The sequence below is a fragment of the Mus caroli genome, chromosome 5, assembly GCF_900094665.2.
Source record: "Mus caroli chromosome 5, CAROLI_EIJ_v1.1, whole genome shotgun sequence".
Classification (NCBI taxonomy): Eukaryota; Metazoa; Chordata; class Mammalia; order Rodentia; family Muridae; genus Mus; species Mus caroli.
In genome coordinates this window covers 57895968-57920484 of record NC_034574.1, presented here as the reverse complement: position 1 = coordinate 57920484, position 24517 = coordinate 57895968, and the positions used below count along the sequence as shown (strand labels likewise).

Below are 24517 nucleotides of genomic sequence, written 5' to 3'. Positions count from 1 at the left end.
TCTCTACTAAAATCGGTTCCCAGGCTAAGGAAACCTTAGAGACCACATGCCTGTCTTTTGTCTCATTTATTTCTGCTTGCTTTGCCTGAGGCACCGATATTGGATCCAGCCTGGAACGCTTAGAGAAAGGGGGCCTCTGAGTACAAACACAATGCTGCAGGAAGGGAGGTGCTGGGAGGAGCCACTCTCTGTAGACCCCTTTGGGATCTGCAGAGCTCCACTGTGCAAATTCACATCCGTATTGGCAGATCTCATTTCGTGGCAGCCTGCTCTTAGGCAATCATGATCCATTTTAGAGGACATGAAGGCTTTCAAGTCTAAGAATCAGAAATTAAAAAAAACAAGAAACAAGAACCTCTGTTTTGATATTACTTATAACCATCCCATAGATGTTTTTGATTTTGTTTTTTAAAGCCACTGAATTAGTAGAAAGTAATGTGTACACAGAAAGAATAAGTTGGTATTTTGGGGAAAAATAAAACCTATAGGGAAAAGAAACCTGAGTATGAGATGTGGCCTTCACTACCCTGTCTGCCTTCCTCTTGTCTTTTGAACATTTTAGTTAAAGTGTGGATGTCTATAGCTGAACTTGAAGAATAAGAAGAATGAGGAAGCAACGTGAATCACACTTAATGTAAGCTTCCTCCCACCCCCAACACCTGAGAGCTCCCTAAGAGACTCTGTATGGGCTTCTGAAGTTATCAGGAAGGGCTGGGGCACATAAGCCTGTGATTGATGGGCTGCCATCAGCTGTGTGCCAGTCTCCTCACTCCCCCGGAGGCTTCCACAATTTCATCATATTTCACAAGCTCTCAATCATATTCATGAAGTCAAGGCTTCAAATGGAGCATGATTACAGCTTTAATCGCTATTCCAGGTAGAACTGATTTGAGTGATGCAGGGTGTCGACATCGGTTTAATTACTTTAGGGTAATGATGCGAATCTCAATGAGGGGCCAATGTGATATTGCTGGCTACTAGATGCAATAATTAATGTGGTCTAAGCATGTTGCTTTGTAAACAGTTTTATTTCCCTATTTTTTCAGTCTATTTTTCGGTCAGTTTTCTTTCCTGTCTTTTTCACCTATACAGAATTATATAGGTATTTTTTATTAGCCCAGGCTAGCCTTAACCTCTTAAGTAGGCAAAGTTGACCTTGAATTTCTTGATCCTCCGGACTCTATTTCTCCAGTGCTGAATTTACCGTTGTGTACTTCTGTGGGAGCTAAAGTTATGCTTTAGTTACTGTGCTTAAGAGATCCATGAAACAAAACTGCCTCCAACCTGTAAGCCCCTTGCCCAAAGGCAGACGCTTCCTGAAATGCTTAGGGCTACTGTCTATGGAAGACGTATTTTCTCTCCCCTAAACAAGTTTGCTAGTCCCAACTATACCATATGTGCTTGATCACATGAAGGTGGGAGATACATGGGCAGGAAAGAGGTCAGGATGCATGCTTGTGCCTGATTGGACCTGATGGGAAATATGGTGGCCATGAAGTTTTGCTTCTGTAAGCCTCAGAGAAATGTGACTTGTGGCCATTTTCTCTGAACCTGAGAGTGGACCTGGCCAGAGTCTATCAACCAGGCCCGCATTCAATTAAAACTTGCTTCCTAGTTGGCTTAAAGTAGTGGCAGTGGTCTTATTCTGGTAATGGGATTAGCACTACCATACCGAGTTTTAATGTGATGGTTGGGATCAAACCAGGGTTTTCTGCAATGCTAGGCAAGCACTCTGTCAACTTAGCTACCTTCCCAGCTCCGAGGGTAAATGAAAAATGCTTTTTGGAAAGTTTGTGCAAAGAGGAAGGTGGGGGGGGGGGACCTTCCTGCCATTTAATCTCCCCCTTATCTCCCACTTCCCTCTTCACCTGTTTGTTCCCACAGCTTCTCTCTTGATTCAAAATGGACCCAGCATTTCTCCATCCAAGTATAATGACTGCAGCAGTAATGGCGGCAAGCAGTGTTTGCCGGTGACCCCTCACATGCCACTTCAGGGATTGCAGGAAATAAGACCAGGATTTCGCTGGTCTTATTTCATTGCATCAAGATGCTGGTTTGGTTCCTGCCTTATGGATCACACTGGTGAAGCTTGAGCAGGATGCTACACCTCTTGAGTGATGGCTCAGGCACCTGAGACGCAGAGTGGAATTCTGGAGTCCTGTAATTGAGGAGTCATCTTCTCTCAATGTGGCCGTCATTTCAGCAGTGTATTCCAAAGCGCACATGGGCTAGAACTATACTATGACAGGGTTATGATGACAGCTCAGAGTGCAGGGACTGGAAACTCGGCGTTTAGAGTGCTCCGGGCTTTCTAAAGGAAGTTTGTAGGAGCCGCCGTGGCAGGGAATTACAGAACATGTCTTCTAACATGATGGCATCAGAGGGATTCCGTATATGGCTGAAAATATCAGCTTATTCCAGTCTCTCCATTCCTTTGCAAACATATAAAGAAAATCCCTGAGGTAGGACATAGATAATACACTCACCATCCTCAAACACCAGCAAGAACTGGATAGATGTCCTGACAACACATGAAAAGCCCACAGAGAATGACACTGGCCTCATATATCTATCGTATTAAGCTGGGTAATCTTGAGAGCCCTTTCCTTGCCCTTTCTGGTCTTCTTTGCCTTCAAATGACCCTAGAAGCCGATGCTAACAGATCCATTCTTATGGCTGCTACAACAGAAGCTAACTTCTTTCTAGAAGAACAAGTCATAAGTCATATATTTTACTTTTTGCTGCTTCACCCTGCCTCTGTTACAATTATTCAGCTCTGCCAGTGGAGCAGAAAGCTAGGCCATAAATAATAAGCAATTAAAAGGATGTGACAATATTTCAAATGATTTATTTAAAAAAAAAAAGCTAGAATTGGCCCATGGGCTACAGCTTGGCCCTTACTGCTTTAGAGCATTAAGTGAAACATTAGAAACAAGCAAGCAAGGAAACAAATATATAAAGGTCTTTGGTATTGTGTAGGTACTTAGACTTTTGTTGTTTGTTTTCTGTCTTGCCATTTATTCCATTAAACAGCTGGGTCACAAACAGGCACCAACACAGTACATCTCTCTCTCACTGTGCTCACGGTCCAGCTATAGTCATCAAAGAGGAGCTATAGAAAACAATCAATGTATATATTGCATATATACATATATATATATATATATTAGTTGGGATCTAGGGTTTCACTATGTAGCCCTGGCTGGCCTGGAATACACTCTGTAGACCAGGACGCTCTCCCGCTTAGCATTATACCTACCTGCCTCTGCTTCTTGAGTGCTGGGCTTGAAGGTATGTGCCATTGTGCCCAACTGAGCAATACAATTTTGCAACTTGCAGTTATGAAGGAACCAGGATCAAGGAATAAGCGAAGGGTCGGGCTGTCATAGAAGAAATGGTTAATGTTAAGGGAAAGAGAAATAAATGACCCCCGAGGTAGTAGAGTGCTCTGAGGATCAACTAAGGAAGCTGATGGTGACTGCTTGTCTGGCAAAGGGGGACGATAACTGGAAGAGTCGGTGAGATCCTGTCTTGATGGAGTGCTATGGGACAGATGCTGAGGTGAAGAAGTGTGGCCTCGCTTGGATGTTGGTTTCCAGAGCTGATGTCTTATCCTGTAGAGATCATTCGGTGTGTTCCTGAGGACTTTACGGATGACATCGAAGGGGCTCAGCAGGCATTTCAGGAGTGAAGGAAGTCATCAGGAAGTGATGTGTAAGGTAGAAAAGTGACATCTGAAAATTAGGATCAACCCCAAAGCGTAGATCAAAAGGACACAGGGTAGTGGAGACTATGACAAAATGCTTCAGACAGAGTGCCCAATACTGAATAAGTAATAAATAAATAACGGAAGTTCACTTTTGAAGTTCTTGAGTTGGACGTCTGAGACCAGGTCACTAGAGGAGCGAGCGTTCTCAACCTTTCAAATCCTGAAACCCTTTAGTACAGTTGTTGTTCATATTGTGATGACCTCAGCCATAAAATTATTTTGTTGCTACTTCCTAACTAATTTTCCTGTTGTTGTAAAGGGTAATACAAATTTCTGATATGTGACCCCTGGGAAAGGGCCATTCGACTCCAAGGAGGTTGCAACCCACATGTTGAGAACCACTGCACCAGCGAGTTCAGTGTCGGGTAAGGAAGGTCTCAGTTTCTAAGATGGTACCACAATAGCATCCCTGGGATGGGGAACACTGCATCCTCACTGGGCAGAAGGGGAAGAAAGACAAAAGGGCCTAGGACCTACCATGAGTCCGTTTTAGTATTATTATTTATTTATTTATTTATCGTTTGTTTGTTTTTCAAGACAAGGTTTCTCTGTATAGCCCTGACTGTCCTGGAACTCACTTTGTAGACCAGGCTGGCCTTGAACTCAGAAATCCGCCTGCCTCTGCCTCCCAAGTGCTGGGATACTGAGTCCTGAGTCCTTTTTATAATGCACTATCCTGTCTACAGAACCCTCAAGGTCAAATCGCCTCCTACAGGCTCCATCTTTAATATTGGTACATTGGGTCTTACACTCCGATATGGACTTTGCAAGAGACACAGGTTCAAATCAAGCAGCCCTAGAGTAAAGGCTGTCAAGGAGGCTGATTTTTTTTGGAAGAGACATATTTGAATTTGGTGTCTCTGGAGAACAATATGAAAAGACTGATACATTAAAATGGACTCAAGGAATAGAGTAAACCTGGACTGAAATGGGATCCTGCAACAGCACTGACCGAGTTCGGAGCGGTGTCCAAGCTGTGTTTCCAATGCTTTAGCTTTCCTGTTACTTCCGGTTAGTGAAGAGAAGTGGCTAGGGGTCAAAAGACAAGAGCAATAGATCTTTCTAGAATACTGCTGCCATTCTGTTTTCTTTAAATAAATCCAGGAAAGTAGTCAAGTCTGGCCTTGTTGGGGCTCAGTTCCTCTTTCCACTGTTGAGTTATGAGCAGGGATGTTACCACCCAAGATGGTTTGTCAAGGACTGCTTCCATTCCCTAGGCCAGTTTAGCTCTTTCTTGAAGCTGATGAAAGACCTCATACTTGTGTCATGGCTGGGTCAAGCACATTATTTCTAGGGAGTTCACAATAGCAAGGGAATGACAGGATTTAAAAATCTGATATAGAGCTTGTCAAATTTAAAATGTTATTATTATTTTTCTTCCTAATATTATAGAGCATGTGAATCGGAGTCTAGAGAGTGCTCACTGACATTTTGAGTTTCCTGTGTGCCAACATGATGCCCTGGACCAAGGACATATCAAGGGAAATAGAGGCAGTTTATTAAAAAAGAAAGAAAGGAAGGAAGGAAGAAAGAACAAAACAAACAAAACAAACCCACCTCCAAGGATAGAAGTGAGCAAGTGAGCCAGAAAGACAGATGCAGACAGATGCTCAAAGGTGCTGCACTTATTCTTGGTCTTTATAGGCTAATTTACATGGCACCCTGTCCTCTGGGAGCTATTGTGGAGGCAGATGCGCAATTGTGTCACAGGTAACCCTGGTAGGGAGAGGTCTCCAGTCTATGCACAGCAGCATTCTTTCAGAGTTAATTTTTTTTTTTTCGAGACAGGGTTTCTCTGTATAGCACTGGCTGTCCTGGAACTCACTTTGTAGACCAGGCTGGCCTCGAACTCAGAAATCTGCTGCCTCTGCCTCCTGAGTGCTAGGATTAAAGGCGTTTGCCACTGCCCCTACTCTCTAGACACAGGGAATGAGGCAGGTCTAGCTTTGTAGCCCAGGAACTCATTATGAGTCTCAAACTGGTTTTAAACTCATGATCCTCCTGCTTCTGGGACCTGAATGCTGGGTTTACAGATGTGCCTCACCATAGCTGGGTTCAAATTTCTGACTTTGTTGTTGTTAAAGGAGACTCAGCCTGAGTCAGGCTGACTGACTCAAGGATTGAGTAACTGAAGTCCTTGTTCTGAGTCCATTCATTCTTTCAAGGACACATTTATAGAGCTTCACAGTGGCCAGTGGTAAATTCCCTTTCTGTGGTGTTTTGGGAATATGCAAAACACCGCAGAAAGCCACAACCACAATAAACTGGAGATTATGGTCAAGATTCGCCCACCATGCCAACCTCCGAACAGAGCACTTTCTGAAACTGGAACAGTCTGGCTAGAGACTCACCCTCTTCAAGGGGAGAGCACAGATCTTTAGGGGGAAGGCATAATCTTAGTATCCCCAGAGAACACTAAGGGGACCGAGCGCCAAACTGACTCCAAAACGTTGATATTTAAAGCAGTTGTCTTTACATAATGCCCTGGTTTGATCAAAGGGCCAGGCCACACAATCCAGGCAACAGGAAAGCTGACAAGTGGGGGAAGGGCCTTTTGTGCTGGAGGCCTGGAATCCGGATGCCCTGGTGGGCGGGGCGCTAGCTGGGCTGCAGAGAGGCTGAGGCCCAACCTGCCCCTTGCATGCCTTCCCTGCCCTCTGAGCGCTCCACACTGAGAAATGAGTACCAGGGGTGCCTTCTCCCGTCACGTTCCCACTCCTGCCCATCTCCATCAGTACATTTACAGAAGAATCGTCCCTACTCCTGTAACGCTGGCTTGAATTCTTGTATAATTCTGCCATCAGTAAAGGTAAGAGCCCCAGTTTAACTCTTGGAGACTTTGTCTCAGCGTGTGGTTTCCTGAACAAATATCCATCCATCCTTCAGGTCACATTCTTGACCTTGTTGATTCAGGTGCCTGATAATTCTAAACTAAGGACAGCCTGGACAGCCCACAAGTGAAAGTCTGGCTGGCTTCCCCATTCTGGGCAGCCCACTTTCCTCCTGTCCTCAACATCTCTGCCAGGGTCTACTTCTGTTCTGGCCTCTTCCCCTTTAATCGCAGCACCCCTCTCCTGCTGCCCTTTTATCCCCATGTTTCCTCTGACGGAGATGCCCTTGGCACCCTCCTTTTGCTCACGATCTAACTTTTCTTCTAGGTCCAGTGATTGTTTTCATTCTTGACAGCCTCCAAATGAAGATTGTAGCCTCGTAGGTAAGCTTTGTGAAATTATGATCTCTGATGTGTGGTGGTGTACACCCACCACCTCCACCACCACAAATGGGAGTGAACTGTGCTTCAAGACTATATTCTTAGAAACACTGAGTTTTATAGGTCAAAAGGCAGATAGGCTGCTCTCTGGCCCATGACAGCCTCGTGCACAATCATGGATGCATGTCCATTCTATATGTTCTTGGGACGGTATCTCTTTCTGCCCCAGCAGGCACAAAATGTGGAAAAGGTAACTCTGAGAAACCTTCTGGGTCATCCCAAGGTGGTGAGAGGTCTGATAGAGATTCAGTGTGATTGTGGGAGATGCAAAGGGAGGCAGCTCTAGATTAGAGCAATATTACTACCACAAATCTGAAGCAAGCTTTATTAAATATTGGCCAGGACTATGGACAATGGCCAGGTCCATACCCAGAATTTCCAGAGAATGGCAGCAAGTTACTCAGGTGCTTATAAAGGCAAAACCCACAAGGCTATGTACTTCCTGCCTTAATCCAAGTAGGGGCAAGCATATACCCTGACCTACTTCCTGCCTATGCTGTTCCTGCCTTCATGTGATCAAACATAGCCTGTGCAGTTGGAGCAGCCAACCTTGTTTATAGAAGTGAAAATGCATGGCTTGTTATATTCTCAAGCCATGAGAATATATTGTTATTTTATAGCCTCTCGTATCTAGGAAGTTATCTGTCCTTGGCCAAGTAGGGCTTACAGGTTAGAGGTATTTTTGTTTTATAGATTGTTGTAGGGATATTTGACCACACTGTGAACCCAAGATTATATTGTTTACTGGGAAAACCTGTTTCTACTTGTGGTGTGGCTCAGCCTTAGTAGACACCTTTACTCCCTCTGGCTGGAATACAGATATTCTCTTACTATACATCTTTAACCTCAAACAATGAAGGCAAAGTTAGTTCGTAAAAGGAAGCACCCATGCCTGAAAGTGATGTCTAATTGAGAGGCAGACAAAGTGATGAATCAAGAATAGGATATGCTCAACTCTCACAAGAACAGAGAGAAAAGAGAGGCTAAAGAGAGAAAGAAAAGGAGATAGGGCAGTTTTACTGTTGTACAGAGACAGGCTGTAAAGAGAAAACAAGCTAGACACAGGTGAAGATAGAACAGCCAGAGAATGAGAAAGAACTGGAAGACCAGGACAGAGTTAGCTTGAGGCCAAGCAGAGCAACTCTGAGAAGTTGAGAGAAGCCAGATTGAATCAGTCAGATCAGAGGAGTTTGAGCCAGAACAATTGAGTTGAACCAGCCAGCCAGAGTTCAGAAGGAACTAGGAAGGGGTGAACTCATTCAGCAATAAGTCTCAGAGACTGAAAACATTCTAGGCCTAGATTAGATTGTATGGAGACCAGAGGCTTCTAGGACTAGGCCTAGATTAGCAGATAGAGGAGAAGCCTCTGAGATGATTATTATATCAAGTGAATAAAAGATATTTTTACAATAGATCTCTTAAGCAAATTAATTAAAACTTGAGATATAACTTTAGCCCTTACAGGTAACTAGCTTAGGTCTAGACACACAAATGAGTAACCGAAAGGTAGTCCCAAAAGACAGCAGGTTGAGACTATGAATGATATGATCATCTGATTCAGGGAACTTCTGATTTTTTCCTTTTTATTCTTGATTTAGCTTATTGTTTTTACTTCAAAGCTTCCAAACATGTTCAGTATTTTGTTAAAAAACAAAAACAAAAACAAAAATTAGTTGTTTCTTCCAAATTTATATGTTGAACTCCTTTTCTTTGTTTCTTTGTTTGTTTCTCTGTCTCTCCCTCTCTTTCTTTCTTTCTTTGGGTTTTGCAGATAGGGTTTCTCTGTGTAGCCCTAGCTATCCTGGGACTTGATCTGTAGACCAGGCTGGACTTGAACTCAAGCGATCCACCTGCCTCTGGCTTCCAAGTGCTACAATTAAAGATGTGTGCCCCCTCCATCCAGTATGCATTGGATTTCTAAAGAAGGAACATAACTTTATTTAAAGACAGGTTCTTTAAAATGGAGACACCGATGACTAAGGATCACCAAGATGGCTCAGTGAGTAAAGGTGCTTGCCGCCAAGCCTGACGACGTGAGTTAAATCTCTGGGACTCACACTGTGGAAAAAGAGAACCAAGTCCCCCCAAAATGGCCTCTTATCTCCGTACAAGAAAAAAAAGTAAATAAATGTAATTATCATTTTTTTGAAAAGGTGACTAAGTTACATGCTGCGTGTAGCTTTTGCTACCCTGCCTAAGCTCTGGGAACAGACCACACTAGCAGCCTCCACCCAGATCATATTGGATCCATGGATGAAAGACACAGACACACATGTTGCTCAATTTCAACTTGCCTTTTGGTTCAATTGAAGAGAGGCCCCAGTCTACCCTGGCTAGTGTGCCCTTCCCAGAACTCCCAGCTCAGCACCATAAATCTGTACTCAACCTCAGTTGCTCAGCCACCTTCAGTCCCAGCTCAACATCCCAACCTCCTGCCTGTAGAAGCAGCCTGTGGCCACCCTGCCTGAAATCTCCCATGGCTGGTTGGATTTTCTCCCTCCCAAGCATGGCAAACTCTCTCTCTCTCTTCTCCTCAAGTCTACTCATTTGCCTGTGGGGACCTGGAAGTCCTGCCTATTCCTTCCATCCAGCAATTGGCACTTGGCATCTTTACTGATAGGTCAGGAACCAACTGAGGAATAGGACCTTAGCATCAGAAACACCCCTGAAGTTAAAGAGCTCATGTAGGTGGGCTTCATCCAGTTAGTCTCCTTAATGAGAGGCAGAAGGCAGGGCATAGCCCTGTACAAACAAAGGACTGTATAAGAATACAAGAAGGGAGACATCTATAAGCCAAAGAGCGAGGCATCAGAAGAAGCCAAACTAAGGTAATGTCTCAGATTCCCAGCCAATGGGGCTATGAGACAATGAATTTCTACTAAGTACCACCTGTATGTGGTACTTTGCCATAGTAGGCCTAGCAAACTACTGTAAACAGTGGTATTTCAAGGTGTTATTTATTTTAGATAGACAACGAAATAGATCAAATAGAGATTTCTGAGCAGGAAGTAGCTAGCTGTTCTTCCTCTCTTTGAATTTCTTGGTTCTTAATTCTTGTTTATGATCAAATAGTAGCTGTGCAGCCTGTGTATCCTATGTACTTACCTCATACTTCACACTGCTAGGAGATGAACAGATGCCAAAAACATATGGTGATCTCTAGAGTCTAGATGATATTAATTACCACACTGGCCATAAATGCATGCCAATGAGGGATTCCTTGATACAGTTGCGTCCCTAGAATTTAATGACCCCATTATAGTATGATTTACCTTCTTTAGCTGCTAGTTTGATTCTTAAGGTATTAGGTGAAACCATGTAAAATGGCCTTTTGATGTAGGTTTTAAAAATAAATAAAATGCAATGTGGAAGCTACCCTGCATTCTAGACCTAAAGGGAACATTATTGAAAAGAAAAATCAGTGAAATCCAAACAAAGCATCTCAGAAAAGACTTACATGGCAACGAGACCGCCTTAAGTTTTCCCACATGGACCTGGCCTATGTGATATGCCAACATCAGAGAACCTGGGTCGAAAGATGTGAGAACTCTGCAATTTTTCTATTAACCCCACAAACCTTAAATTATTTCTGAGTTCAAAATCTATCTTTAAAGGGGATTGAATATTTATGGTTTTACATGATTGAGGCAAAAACCAGAGGTCTCGTACACAAAGCTGACACCTTTTAACTGCACAACCGTTGGGATTCATCATTGGAATTGAAGGGTGCCTCACCGTGATTGATGGACCTTTGTACTCTGGCGGCTCCACTCCTGGACATCTGGTTGGTTTAGACTCTTCAAGGAGAAAAGGCCAGGGGCCATTCCTGCCAGGCTGCTTCAAGACACCTGCTGACAGCATGGCTTTTCTAATGAGACAGAGGTGAAGCCACTTTCTTGGAATGTTATTGGAATGACCAACCTCATCTGCCCTTGGCTGACTGGAAACTTATTCCAGGAGAAGCATCCATGTTCATATATGCTCCTCCTTCAGCTTAGGAGTCTCCTTTCTTCCCTATTGAGCCATGAGAAGAAAGGGGGGATTGTGCCTTATTAAATTGGGAAAGATTCTCACTCTTTTTTTTTAATAGAAAAAAAAAAGAACCTTTCTCTTGTTTAACAACTAAAAGTTGAAAATTAACTTTTAATCAGACCAATGTCCGCTGAGAGAATTGTTGGCGTTGACTGGCAAGTGGCTATGTCCACAGTTTTTAAGAATTTTTTGCCATTCTTCAAAAAACAAGAGCGTTTCATGCTTAAAGTCTCTTCTGTGATTAGAAGTTCATCAGCAGGAACCTCTGTCCCCTTTCAAAGGCCATGGTCTCTCCATCTTCTCTTAGCCCACATAGCTCCTTCATCTGCGTGCCCACTCTCTATAAACAGTTGAACTTGCCATTTGCTTTGCTTTTTCTAGTGCTGTTGTGACATACCTTGACAAAAGAAACCTAAGCAAAAAAATGGGTTATTTGTGCTTGCAGTTTCAGGGTACAATTCATCATGGCTGGAATGCCAAGGGGGCAGGGTTTGAAGTATCTGGTCACATCTCATCTAAAGTCAGGAAGCAGGGAAGGCTTTTGCTAACATTACTCTCCCTTTTATTCATTCAGTCTAGAATCCTAGCCCAGGGAATGGTGCTACCCACTGTAGGCAGGCCCTCCAACCCCAGTTTAATCTGATCAAGATAATCTACAAGCATGCTCTGAGGCTGGTGTCCCAGCTGATTCCACATCTCATCAAGCTGACAGTTGGGATTACCTATCTCATCACCCTGGGCTGCTGCTAAGTGCTATTCAAACTATGGCTAATCCCTTCTGTGAGACAAAACAAAGCAAAGCAAAACAAAATAATCTTCCCCAGACAAACAAACAAACAACAAACAAACAAGCAACCTCAAAACGCAAATTTCCAGGGTTTTGGAAAACCAGCACTAGAAGAAGAAAAAGAGAAGGAGGAAAAAAAGAAAGAAGAGAAAAGGAAGCAAGGGAAAATAGAAAATTCTTACAAAAACAATCAGAATACAATGCATATACAAAGAGGTCAGGTTATTGTATGATTTTCCCCAGCTGCGTTTGTACGTGCTTGTGTTAGGTTGCAATATAAAATATATTTTATCTGTGGGTGGCAATAAGAATCCTTAAAGTCAAGATTAATTAGGAAAGCATTTCATTACTTATATTTGCTTCCTGTCTTTGTTAGCATCACCCTAGAGGGGTAGGTGTTTGTAATATATGCCTATCTATAAGATTCAAGTACACACAAAACTGTGACTATCCCTAACAGACTCATAAGGACGAATACAAACATCTAATTGAAGTGAAAGGACAGGTAAAACTTCCAGGTGCTTCTCGAACCTATGTCCACCAGAGTCTAGTTTATGGTAAATTATATTATACTTCATGATTTATTTACATAGGCTATAGGTATGTAGTACCTGAGAGGACATTCTGTGATGATGGAGATGTTCTAATCTACACATCCAACATGGCAACCACTAGCCACACTGCCACATCCAACATGACAGCCCCTAGCCACGCTGCTGCTCTTTTGTACTTGAAATGCAGATAGTATAGCTGAGGACTTGGATTTAAATATAAAGGTAAGTGAACAGTCTTGGATAATATCTACAATAGTAAATGGCATCGCACTAGAAGGGTAACTAGAAAGAAGAGTGGCTTTTTTTTCATAAGAGTGTCACTTGGTCCGATGGAAATCTAATGATGAGGTCAGAGCTGCCAGAGCTCGTGACTGGCATCCAGTCCTCTATAGCATCTTCACTTGTGTTTTCTTTTTGACAAGGTTACTGTTAACAGGCATGCCTAGAAGAAGGCATGGCCTGTCTTTCCGCCTTTTGATATTTCACATTGAAAATTACTCAGGTAACTTGTGAGGTGTGAATGACATGATTTAAATGATTATCTGATGATGATTATCCAGGGATCATACTAGTAACTCTAAGAGTCACGAGGAAGGCGAGGGAAGCGACCGGGGACAGCGGCTTCTCACTGAGCGCTCCGCTTGCCACCTTGATTAGCACTTTGTGCATCGAATCTTCCTACTCAGGAAGGCCTGATGCTTATAGAGGTTAAGCTATGTAGTCAATTGGCAATGAACGCATGAAGTGCAGGGTGAACTCAGTTCTGTCTGGTGGAGACCCAGTCATTATGTAACCACTATGGTCTCTAGAGAATGCCAACCCGTCGGGTTTTCATTGACCCATTGTTTCCTGAATAGGGCCGTGTCCAGGTTCATATACTCATGGAGCAGGTTAGGGCTCCTAACGTGGGTCCTGTGATGCTGAAGTGTATGGCCTCTGTGCTCCAACATTCCTTTTTTTTAATATACTTTTTATTAGGTATTTTCCTCATTTACATTTCCAATGCTATCCCAAAAGTCCCCCATACCCTCCCACCCACTCCCCTACCCACCCACTCCCACTTTTTGGCCCTGGCGTTCCCCTGTACTGGGGCATATAAAGTTTGCAAGTCCAATGCTCCAACATTCCTAAGTACTGCTTCAGCCACATTGCAGGAACATGCTTAGGGACCCTTTCTTCCATATTACTAAAAATTATATTTTTCTCTGCTGTTACAAATACATTGGAACTGGAGAGAGTCCAGTGGGGCTCACAACCATCTAGAAGTCCAGCCCCGAGGGAATCTAACTCTTGTGGCCTCCGTGGGCACCTGCACGCATGTATAAATATACCACAGATACACAAAACAAAGACACAAAAACAACAAATAAATCTTTAAAAATATACAGATATTTCATCTTAGACTCTTTTTTTTTTCTACCTAAAGCTTATTTTCCCTGGTGGCTTTAAAAAAAAAAAACGAAAAGATTTCCATGTAGGAAGGGGGGAGCATGGCCTCCTGCTCTCTGAAAAAGATGGCTACATCTTAATTTCCAGAACCTGTAAACCTTTAGAGGTTGACTAGGTCACGAGGACCTTGCCTGATGATTGGATTAAGCATTTGTGCGGTGATGGGTGAATGACTCATCTCTAGCGCCGCTGTATCAGGTCTCTGTCTTTCATGCCCTCCTTGCATGGTATGGATCCCTGTCTCGTCCTCATGAACAAGAAGGCTCTTGCTTTGCAGTTCTCAGCTCTCAGTATCTTGAGCTAAATAAAGCTTTGCTCATCCAAAACTACCAACCCTGGGAGCTGGGGAGATGGTGCAGTTGGTAAGTGCGTACCTTCATATTTGCAAAGTGCTTGCTTTGCAAATATGAAGACCTCTGACACCGGGTGAAAAAGTCAGGCATGGCGGCTATGAGGGTAACCACAGTGCTGGGGAGGGAGAAAGGGATAGACCCCTGGGGGCTACTGGCCAGACAGCCTAGTCTAATTATTGAGCGCCTTGCCAATGAGAGGCTGCCTAAAAAGAGAGGGATGGGGGTGGGGTGGTGATGGCTCATTAATTAAAGTGTTTGTCCCTCAAGCTGAACGACCAGAGTTCAGATGCCCTGAACCTACACAAATGCTGAGTTGGGCATGAGGGGAGTGGCTCCATTGGAATTCCAGTTTTTGGAATATGGAGACAGGGGAGCCCTGAAGCAAGCTAGCTAGTGAGGCTAGTCCTATGGGTATGCGTTGGGGCCAGTTGAGAGCCATGTGCCAATCAGCCGGAGAGGGATTGAGGAAGGTTCCTGAGATCAGCCTTGGAACCCCAGACTCACACCCATACATGCATATCACAGACAGACAGACAGACAGACAGTCAGACAGACACACTCGGAAATAAATAAGGAGGGGAAAAGATTGCCCCTGAGGAACAACACTAGAGGTTGACCTCTGGCCTCTACATACCTTGTGTACATGCATGTACACACACACACACACAAACACACACACACAAAACCTATTCTGTGGCACTCAGTCATAAGAGCAGAGAATGGACTAGAATACTGCCTCTTAGTAGTCACCCATCAATATCTAGAAGCTCTCACACTCCCACCATACACACGCGCGCGCGCGCGCGCGCGCACACACACACACACACACACACACACACACACACACGCACACTACCCCAGCACCAAAAACAAAAACAAAACAACAACAATAACAAAAAACCTCCCAAACCACTGTCTATTGTTCCTATCTGCCCTCGCTAACCTGAGTGATTCTGAAACTACACAAGCTGCATTTGGGAGGAGAAGTGTCTGGGAAGGGGCCCCCGAAGAGAGGAAGAAGAACAGACGGAGACCAGGGGGAACTGGGAAGGAGCAAGTGCGGAGGCGATCCTGAAGCTGCTGAGGAAGGAAGATGGGGTGAGACTGGAAAATGAAAACAGACATGCAAAAAAGAAGCTGGAAGGAGTGGTGGCTGAGATGTGTGTAGACCCAGGAGGAAAAGGGGGAAAACAGAAATGAAAAGCAAGCCAGAAGTGGTGGGCTTGAGAGCAAACTTCCTCTTCCTCCAGGGCTGCGGCAGGACAGGGTTGACCTTGAAAGGTCAGGGGTCACCTGTGGCCGTCTGTCTGCACCCCACACTGCTGCATGCCAGTGGGGGCTGCACCCATGAGATGTGAAGAACAGTTTGGCCATCTGGTCAGGGCTGCATCTTTCCCCTGCCTCCACACAAAGTGGTAGCTGACATTGCTGCTTCCCATAACCCATGATGTTCACAGCCGAAACTCAGAAGCCCCTGGCCACTCTCAGGCCTGTTCTTGTGATTGAGTCAGTCATCTGGAGGAACAAGAGGAGAGGCTTACGTTTGTAGATAATCCCTTGTTTAGGGTGAGGCTTATTGTCAAGATTAATGTGTAGAGTCGGTTGGTACCGTTGACATTTTCACTGATGGATCTTACTTGTTAAGAGCTTAAGGGTGTGTGTGTATGTGTAGCTAAGTGATAGGAATGGAGAAAGTTCTAAAATACGCATAGATAGAAACCATACATGTTAAACATGAGTGTGTGATATACGCATATACACAAGGATACATATACTCCCATATAATATGTCTAGATTCAGAGTTCCAGGAAACTAAGAATAAATGTGCTCTTTATTAAACCCCAGATTGCCATTTTAACTTCTATTTTTTCCCAGAGATTTATTTATCTCTATTTTATGTGTGTATGTGTGCCTGCATGTATGTCTGTGCATGTGCAGAGTGCCCATGGACGCCAAAAGGCATACGATCCCCAGCACTGGAGTTAGATGGTTGTTAGTGTCAGTGTAGGTGCTGGGTACTGAACCGGGTTCTTCGGAAGAGCAGTCAGCAGCTCTTAACTGCTGAGCCATCTCTCTTTTTATTTTAGAGGAGACCCATGTACCTAAGCATATTACCAGCACTTGGGAGCAAGACTGAGTTCAAGGACAGTCCAGGTTACACATGGAGTATAGGGTGGGGGGGAGACAGAGACAGAATATGAATATGAGATGCATTACTTAGTTCTTAGTTGATTTACTGAGACCATACTTACAGGCCTTTGTTTTTAACCCTTTCCATGGACTTTTGCACACATATAACCGGTCATTTGTGCAGGTTTTATCCAGCCAGTTTTTAAGAAAGACATTTCGACCATATGGCTTTTAACTGTTCTTCCTCAAACTCTGTCTGGTATGCTGATATTCCCAGGGGGCTGGGTTTAGCTTATCCGACCCCCTTCTTCTGAGCGGATACTGGGTGGTCCTCCAGCCGTGTCTGTCCTTGGGGTATCAGCAGCAGCTCTGGTTTGTGTATTTCACACATTCCCCTTCTCTAGCCCAGTCCAGGAAGTGAGATTCCCACCCTTGGCTTCCTTTTAAGTGGTTGGTTATTTTTCCACAGAGATGGCATCCATGCGTTATCTCCCTGGACATCAGGTCTATGTCCAGTTAGGCAAGCAACCTTTTATTTGTTATTATTTTAGATTTTTTTCATCTTTAATTTATTAGATCTTATTTTTAGATCTTTAAGGATCTTATCTGCTACCTTAGCACTTCCCCCTCTCCGCACCCCCTTTCATCCCCACCAGCTTGGGGAGCAGAAACCTTCACAGGCTTCATAATTGACTGCTTCCTGCCTTGCTCACGAAGCCTGAGCAGCCGCCACTGAGGGTCTTAGACATTTGCTGAACCTTCTTTGCTCCCTCGGTAGCTCAGCCCAGATGGTTTGTTTTCATTCAGCGTTTCTATTTCCGGTTTCTGATTCTTGGCCGTTACGTCAGCAAGCAGCGCACCCGTAGAATCTGAGTGTATGTAGGGTTCTTGCTTTAGCATTTCTTCCAGCTGGCCCCTTTTGTGTTTCTTCTGTAGAGAACAGCCCCTTTTCTCTTGAGGGCTCCTCTTGGAAAGGAAGGAAGATTTTGCAGTAAGAAGCTGGAAAAACTCCCCACCAAGACCTGAGTAGCGGGGCCCTCTCTTAGCGCTGTGCCACGCAACCTGAAAGGCAAGGGCTGGTTGCCCCCAAAGGAAAGATAGAGAAGAGAGAACCCCAGTCTTTTTAAAGGTTGATTTCTATTTCCCCTGCCCTGAACTGGAGGGCAGAAGACTGCAGTGTTCATCGTGACTTAGACTTCATTTAATGAGTGCTCACGTGGATCTTAGCCTATGCACGAGACATAACTGCTCCGCAAGCTCCTCCCGTTAATTCCATGTCAGAGTTACCTTCAAGAATAGTGCCAGTCTCTGTATTTTACAGATGAGCAAACACCCATAGCTAAGTGACTCTGGACTCACACAGAGTCAATCAATCATATGACAGGAACGGAGTTGGGAGACCAGGTAAATTGTGTTGGTCAGACCCTATACCCTAGCCGCTATCTGCTACACTAGGGAGGGCAAATGGCCACCAATCTTTTATTTCTGTAAGGGACAGTCAGTGTCTCCAGAACAAACATCATATTTATTTTGTCTTTGTTCACAACAGATTTGATTTAAAAGAAAAAAAAAAAGAAAAAAAAGCCCACAAGAATCCACAAAGCCACATGCTGTGCCCCTGATCAGATATGCCATGGGAGTCTTTCCTCTCTCAGGCAGGATCAGGTGGGCTGGCTTCATGGTTCAGGGCACGCTGGCAGTGTTTGTGTCACTTTGCACTGTGTGATTCTTGTCATTCCCCTTTTAAGTGTGTCTTAAGCTTGGTGGCTTTTTGTTTTGTTTTGTTTTTCACCTGTCTGCAAACCCCATTAATGCTTTGAGAGTCACACCCTTTTCAGCCAAACATACTCAGATGCCGCACATAAGTTAGAAAGTGACCTTTACCCATGAAAAGGGTTTTGAATCACAGGAAGTTAACTATCCTAGGCAAGGAAAAACAGACATTCATCTTTTTTTCCCAATGTAAATCATTTCCTATGAAGTGCACTCTGACTCTAATGAAGTTCTTTAAGTGGGGACTAGGAAGATTCCAGAAAGATTAGAGAATCGCATTTGTCCTGGTCTCCGATTTACTCTGAAGACGTCTGCAGGGTGGAGAGGCAGGTGGAGGTTGAGAATCCTTAGAGGAAATGGCCAAGGGTGTTCTGGGTAGTTAGTTAGTACTGATCGGATGTCAGCATGGGCTGGACTCCTGGTAGCAAGGTTCCAGAGTTCGGACTGGGTTCCATCAGTGGACCTTGACATCAACGTAGAAAGAAATAGAAAACAAAACCTCACTGAGCCAGGCACAGAGTTAAAGCTGTATGGCTTTGTGAGACTCTTCTTTAAAGGTGAATGTATAAATGATGTATGGACTGAGCTGAGATAAAATTTATTTCTCACCAGGTATCGTGTTCTAAAGCAGTGGTTCCCCACCGTCCTAAGGCTAAAACCCTTTACTTAATAAATAAAATAAAAATAAATGAATAAAACACATGTTGTGGTGACCCCACGATCATAAAAATATATATATATATATTTTTTTTTTTTTTGGTTTTTCGAGACAGGGTTTCTCTGTGTAGCCCTGGCTGTCCTGGCACTCACTTTGTAGACCAGGCTGGCTTCGAACTCAGAAATCCGCCTGCCTCTGCCTCCCGAGTGCTGGGATTAAAGGCGTGCGCCACCACGCCCGGCTGTTATAAAAATATTTTCATTGCTACTTCATAACTGTAATTTTGCTACTGTTATGAATCGTAATGTAAATACCTGTGTTTTCTGATGGTCTTAGGTGACCTGTTTAAAAGGGTCATTTGACCCCCAAAGGAATCACAACCCACAGGTTAAGAACTGCCGTTTTAGAGAGTCTGTACAAAGCTACTCTACGAATAAACCAGCCACAGGCATACTCTCTACCTTCTGAGAACTTAAACGGTAAAGCAAATGATCTTTCTGAAGACTCTTTATAAAACATGTAGGGATTTTATCTATATGACCTGGAGAGTAGCAGAGAGGTTGTCTTAGGGTTTGTGCAGGATTCCTGGATTTATCCAGCCTACACTTCCACATTGTTGTTCATCATCAAAGGAAGTCAGGACTGGAACCCAAGCAAGTCAGGAAGCAAGAGCTGATGCAGAGGCCATAGAGGGATGTTACTCACTGGCTTGCTCCCCCCTGGCTTGTTCAGCCTGCTTTCTTATAGAACCCAAGACTACCAGCCCAGGGATGGCACCACCCACAATGGGTCCTCCCACCCTTGATCACTAATTGAGAAAATGCCTTACAGCTGGATCTCATGGAGGCATTTCCTCAAGGGAGGCTCCTTTCTCTGTGATAACTCCAGCTTGTGTCAAGTTGACACACAAAACCAGCCAGTACAGAGGTCTTCTTGGGGGATACTGGAGAAGGGTCAGTTACAAAGAGAACAGGTGACTGGAGGCGTCTCATTGGTGAGGGTAGATTCTTGAGGTGAGGTCAAGGCAGAGTTGTGAAGACAGAGGTCAGAGTCTAGAACAATGGAACAGTGGATGTTCCAGCTTTGTGGGCTGGGAGAAGAGGCTGATGCAAATGTTGCTGATGGCTGACACCGGCAGGAGAGAGGGAACAGGCTACAGAAGGGACAGAGTGGATGAGACCTAAGTTGACGCACTAGATGACAACTGACCCAGATGAAACCACTGGGGCTCTTCTTTAGACTTGTTTGGTATTTTAAAGTTATGACATCCTCATTTAAAAAAGAAAAATCAAATTTGTGTAGAAAATCAGAAGATCAGAGTGAGACCTGTGAGCATGTAATGGTGGTTAGCCACAATCAGCTGGAGTCTGAATGTCCCTCGCTGTCCCATTCGGTAGTCACTAACACAGTGAGCTTTTGCGTTAAAATTCCATTGAAAATTCAGTCTCTCCCTTGACAGCAGCCATCAATCATCCCACAGCAGTATATCACCAATGTCTGCAGCACCCACTGTTATCACAGAGGGTTCTATTAGACAGAGACTTTTAGACCCATGTTCTTACTGGTCACCCTGGCTTGCAACTCCTCTGCCTCCTGGAACCTCACTGGCTGTATGGCTCTAAGACTAAACTTGGAATTGAAACGTAGCTGACATTCCTGGAATACACAACTGTGTGTGACTGGCTTTTGTTGTTGCTTGGTGTTTTGTTTTTGAAGGTAAGCAGCAATGTAAGAATTATAGAAATTGAGAATAGAAGAACCTTATAAAGTTATTAGAGTAGAAGTGAGAAACTAAAAACAAACAAACAAACAAAACAAAAAACAAAACAAAAACAAAAAACCATTCATCTGATTACCCCCTAGACAACAATTACGAGTACACAGGGTGTTAGATGGGACGGGCCACAAGGGCCATGTGTTACTAACAACTTTTACAAGTGGTGAATAACTTTCCAGGTCACAGCTAGTATTCTGTCAGGAGAGAGAAGGCAAATTCTGATTTGCCAGTGATTTAAGCCAGCCACTAGCTTTGATTCTACATCAGGTAAGCATCAATGACTACGTAATTTGCATAGGCATGCACAAATATTAAATATCCATTGTAACCTTGACCTCTCCCCCCTCCCAGACAGTTTTCTCTGTGTGACCCAGACACCTTAACACGCAACACATGCACACGCGCGCGCGCGCGCGCGCACACACACACACACACACACACAACTTGCAAGAGCAAGATGCAGATTCCAGGAGATGGAAGACAGGAGCATAGCATCCCTGGATGTGCTGCTTATGAACAAAAGAGGGATCCAAGTTGTATTTTAGCAAACTTTCTAAGTGTTATTTCTTCTGTTTCAGCTCGCTCGCCTCAAGCTCTTTTGCTGCAGAAATGCACGGAAAATATGAGAGGATCCTGAAAGAATTCTCTGGCAGAGAGCACATCTTGTTTTCGGCCGGCATTTGTTCGTCGTCTTCGTCACTACCTACATTCCCCCGCCGTGTTCACATATGAAAACAATTATTTCTCAGTTCAGGAAGTCAGTTTTAATCGTTAGTTTGGCTTCAAAGGATCCAGCACCCTTTACAAGGTCAGACTAGCTCCAAAGACAGCTAGGCAGAAACTCTGGCCTGGGAGTAAGCTGAGCTTTCCTGGTAGGCAACTGCTTAGAACTTGTGCTTGAGTCCTGGAAATGAGGAAGATGTCCTATCTGAGGCGGAAGGGAAGAGTTCATCTCTGAGCGCTGGAGAGACACTCTCAGAGAAACAACTTCCCTTAGTTTTACCTGCACTCTGTGTTCAACAAGTTCCACTGGAGAGACTCGAGCCCCACACAGGGGTCAGGGCCCTGATTTCTTGCCCCAGATGTGTGACCCTAGGCAAATCCATCAGAATCTAGGAATTTCTGTTTACTCAGGTGTATGTAGGGTTTCAACCAGTCCTTCTGCTAAGCATAAATGCCTCTGTTTTCCTTATTGGCTCTGCACCATGACAACTGTAAATTAATCTTTATCTTCAGACAGCAATAGAATTAGCCGCAATATGAGCATTTTGCTTTGATGGATATAACAGAAAGCCTTCACATCTGTGCACGTGGTAGGGGTTAGTATAATGGAGAGTCCTACACACCAAGGTCTTTCAGATTATAGTGGGTGAAAGAATCAGCTCATTGAAAATGCATTGAGAGATTGGCCCTGAGAATCAGCGCAGACAGCTGTACCATGTGGGTCAGGTCTGGAGGGGATACTTACAGACATCCGAGCCTTGGCTGGGCACCCAGGTTGTCCCCGCACAGCTGGGCCTACTCTTCCCACCCAACTTAAGAGATTTTGCTGCTGCTTCTAACAGTTAGGAAACCAGCTTGGAAGGCTTGACTCTGCAAGGGAGGGGCCACCTGGCCCAGGTTAACAGCCAGCTAGAGTGCTAAAGAGGGAAATAAAAATTAAGAACATAGATTCTGTGAATCATTCACACCTCAGCTCACATAAATACTGATCGAAGCAGGCGGAAAATCATAGCACATCACGTTTTAGCCGAAGATGTGGGTTATAATAGCACCCATTTCCATAATTCTAACACACTGCGGTTTCCACTTAATGAAATGAGGCTGGGAAGATAAAAAGTGCCATTTGCCTGTGAGAAGGTTCTGAAGCAAGGCTAAAACCGGAGGGAGGTCTCTTTTGGAGTTTGGAAATGAGGGTGGAAATCATGGGCAGAAAGTATGCCACCACCCTCCTTAAATGTTCTGACAAGGTAGATGCCGCACCAAAGAAAAACACACACATTCAAGAGAGAACAAAGATTCGAATCTCGCCAGCTTTAGGACAGTGGCCAGCGTGTGTGTCAGGGCGTGGTGTCACTCTATCTTTGTTGGATGGAGGTGTTAAGCACAAACTGGGGAAACAGGAAGAAGGCAGAGGGGATATGGAGTATGAGAAGCAGGCTTTCTGAAAACCAGGAGAGAGCTTATAGCTTCAAATAAGCTCCAAAGGTCAGGAGAGTTCACTCCCTACCTTTTGCTGTAACAAAACCCTCCATTCTGGGCGATTTAAGGCCACAGAGGTTGGGAAGATGGCTCTGTGGCTAAGAGCATGTGTCCTGTAATTATAAGGATCTGAGTTTGAATCCCCAGCCCCTACTGAAAAGCCAGGCAATGACTACACATGCCAGGGCAGAGACAGGCAGATCCTGTGAGCTTGCTGGCCAGCAAATCTCTCTGAAATGAGGAGTTTCCGGTTCAGTGAGAGACCCTGTCTCAAGGAAGTAAGATGAAGTGATAGAGCAGAGACTCGACCTTCTTCTTTGGCCTCTGGATGTGCATAAATAGGGACATGCAGAACTGCACATACATGGTGCACACACATATACGACATACTACACAAAGCAACACAAGTGCATTGCTTCAGAGTTCTGGAGGCTGAGATGAAAAAAATCAAGGTATGGGCCGGGCCGGGCCGTGCTCTCTCTGAAACCTCCGTGAGGTTCCTCCTGCCCTTTCGCAGCTGGACTGTGCTCTCTCTGAAACCTCCGTGAGGTTCCTCCTGCCATTTCGCAGCCACTGGTGGTTTGCTGGTGATACTCGGAGTCTGCTGGCCTGCAGCCACTCAGCTCCTCTGTCTGCTCTTACTGTCACAAGGCATTCCTCCTGTGCGTCTCCGTTTTCAGATGCCATTTTCTTGTAGGGGTGCCAGTCATATTAGCTGAGGGGCCCTCTCTACTCCAGAATGACTGAAACCTAATTAATAACATCTGCAACAACCCTATTTTCAATTAAGGTTCTATATTAAGGGACCAAGGGATTAGGACCTCAACATATCTTTTGGTCATTAAAACAGTTCAATTTGTAACAGTAACATTTAAAAATTCACAGCATTTGTTGTTGTTGTTTTGTTTGTTTGTTTTGTTCAAAAAGAACAAGTGTTGGTGAGGATGCAAAAATTGGAATTCTTGTGCTTTGCTGAGGAGAATGTAAAATGGTCCTCAAAAGTGAAGTGTAGAATTGCTACTGGACCCAGCACTTCTACTTCTGCTGTATCATATCATACAATATCATACTATACCATACCATATTATATCATTTATCTATATAACATGTATCTACATTTATATCAATATCTCTACCATCTATCATGTATCTACCTCTATGTGTATATAGAGATAACATGTAACATGTATATATCTCTACATGTATATATCATGTGTCTACCTCTATGTATCTACCATTCTATATCTGTCTGTCTCTCTGTCTGTCTATCTATCTATCTATCTATCTATCTATCTATCTATCTATCTATCTATCTATCCATCTATCACCTATCCATCCTCAAACAAAGACTCTGTCACATATTTTCATACCTATGTTTTGGGCAGCATTGTTTACAATAGCCTAAAGGTAGAGGTGACCCAGGTGCCTATCAAGAGCTGAATAAAGGGAAAATAGAATATTGTTCACACTTGAAGAAATAGAAAACTTGCTGGCCATCATGACCCCACCCTACAATGAAAATGCTTAGGAGGCTGAGGCAAGAGGAGCTTAAATTTGGGGTCATCTTGAGCTACAAAGCAAGTTCTAGCTATCTGAACTGCATGTTAAAACCATAGCCTCTGTCTGCAGGATGGACAGAGAGAAAAAGGAGAGAGATATGGGAGGAAAGAGGGAGAGGGAGAGTGAAAATTCTAACACATGCTATGCATCATCGTGACCACAAAAGGACACACAGTCCTGATTCCACTTCTATAAGGTGGCA

The 24517-nt window shown here is 44.1% G+C and overlaps 1 long non-coding RNA gene across 1 annotated transcript; it reads left to right on the top strand.

Moving 5' to 3' along the window:
- The first annotated feature begins 6398 nt into the window (after window positions 1-6398).
- On the top strand, window positions 6399-23495 carry LOC115031093. Its single transcript, XR_003836676.1, has 3 exons — window positions 6399-6578; window positions 6928-6983; window positions 21132-23495. It is a non-coding gene; the product is annotated as an uncharacterized LOC115031093 (long non-coding RNA).
- Window positions 23496-24517: the final 1022 nt, after the last annotated feature.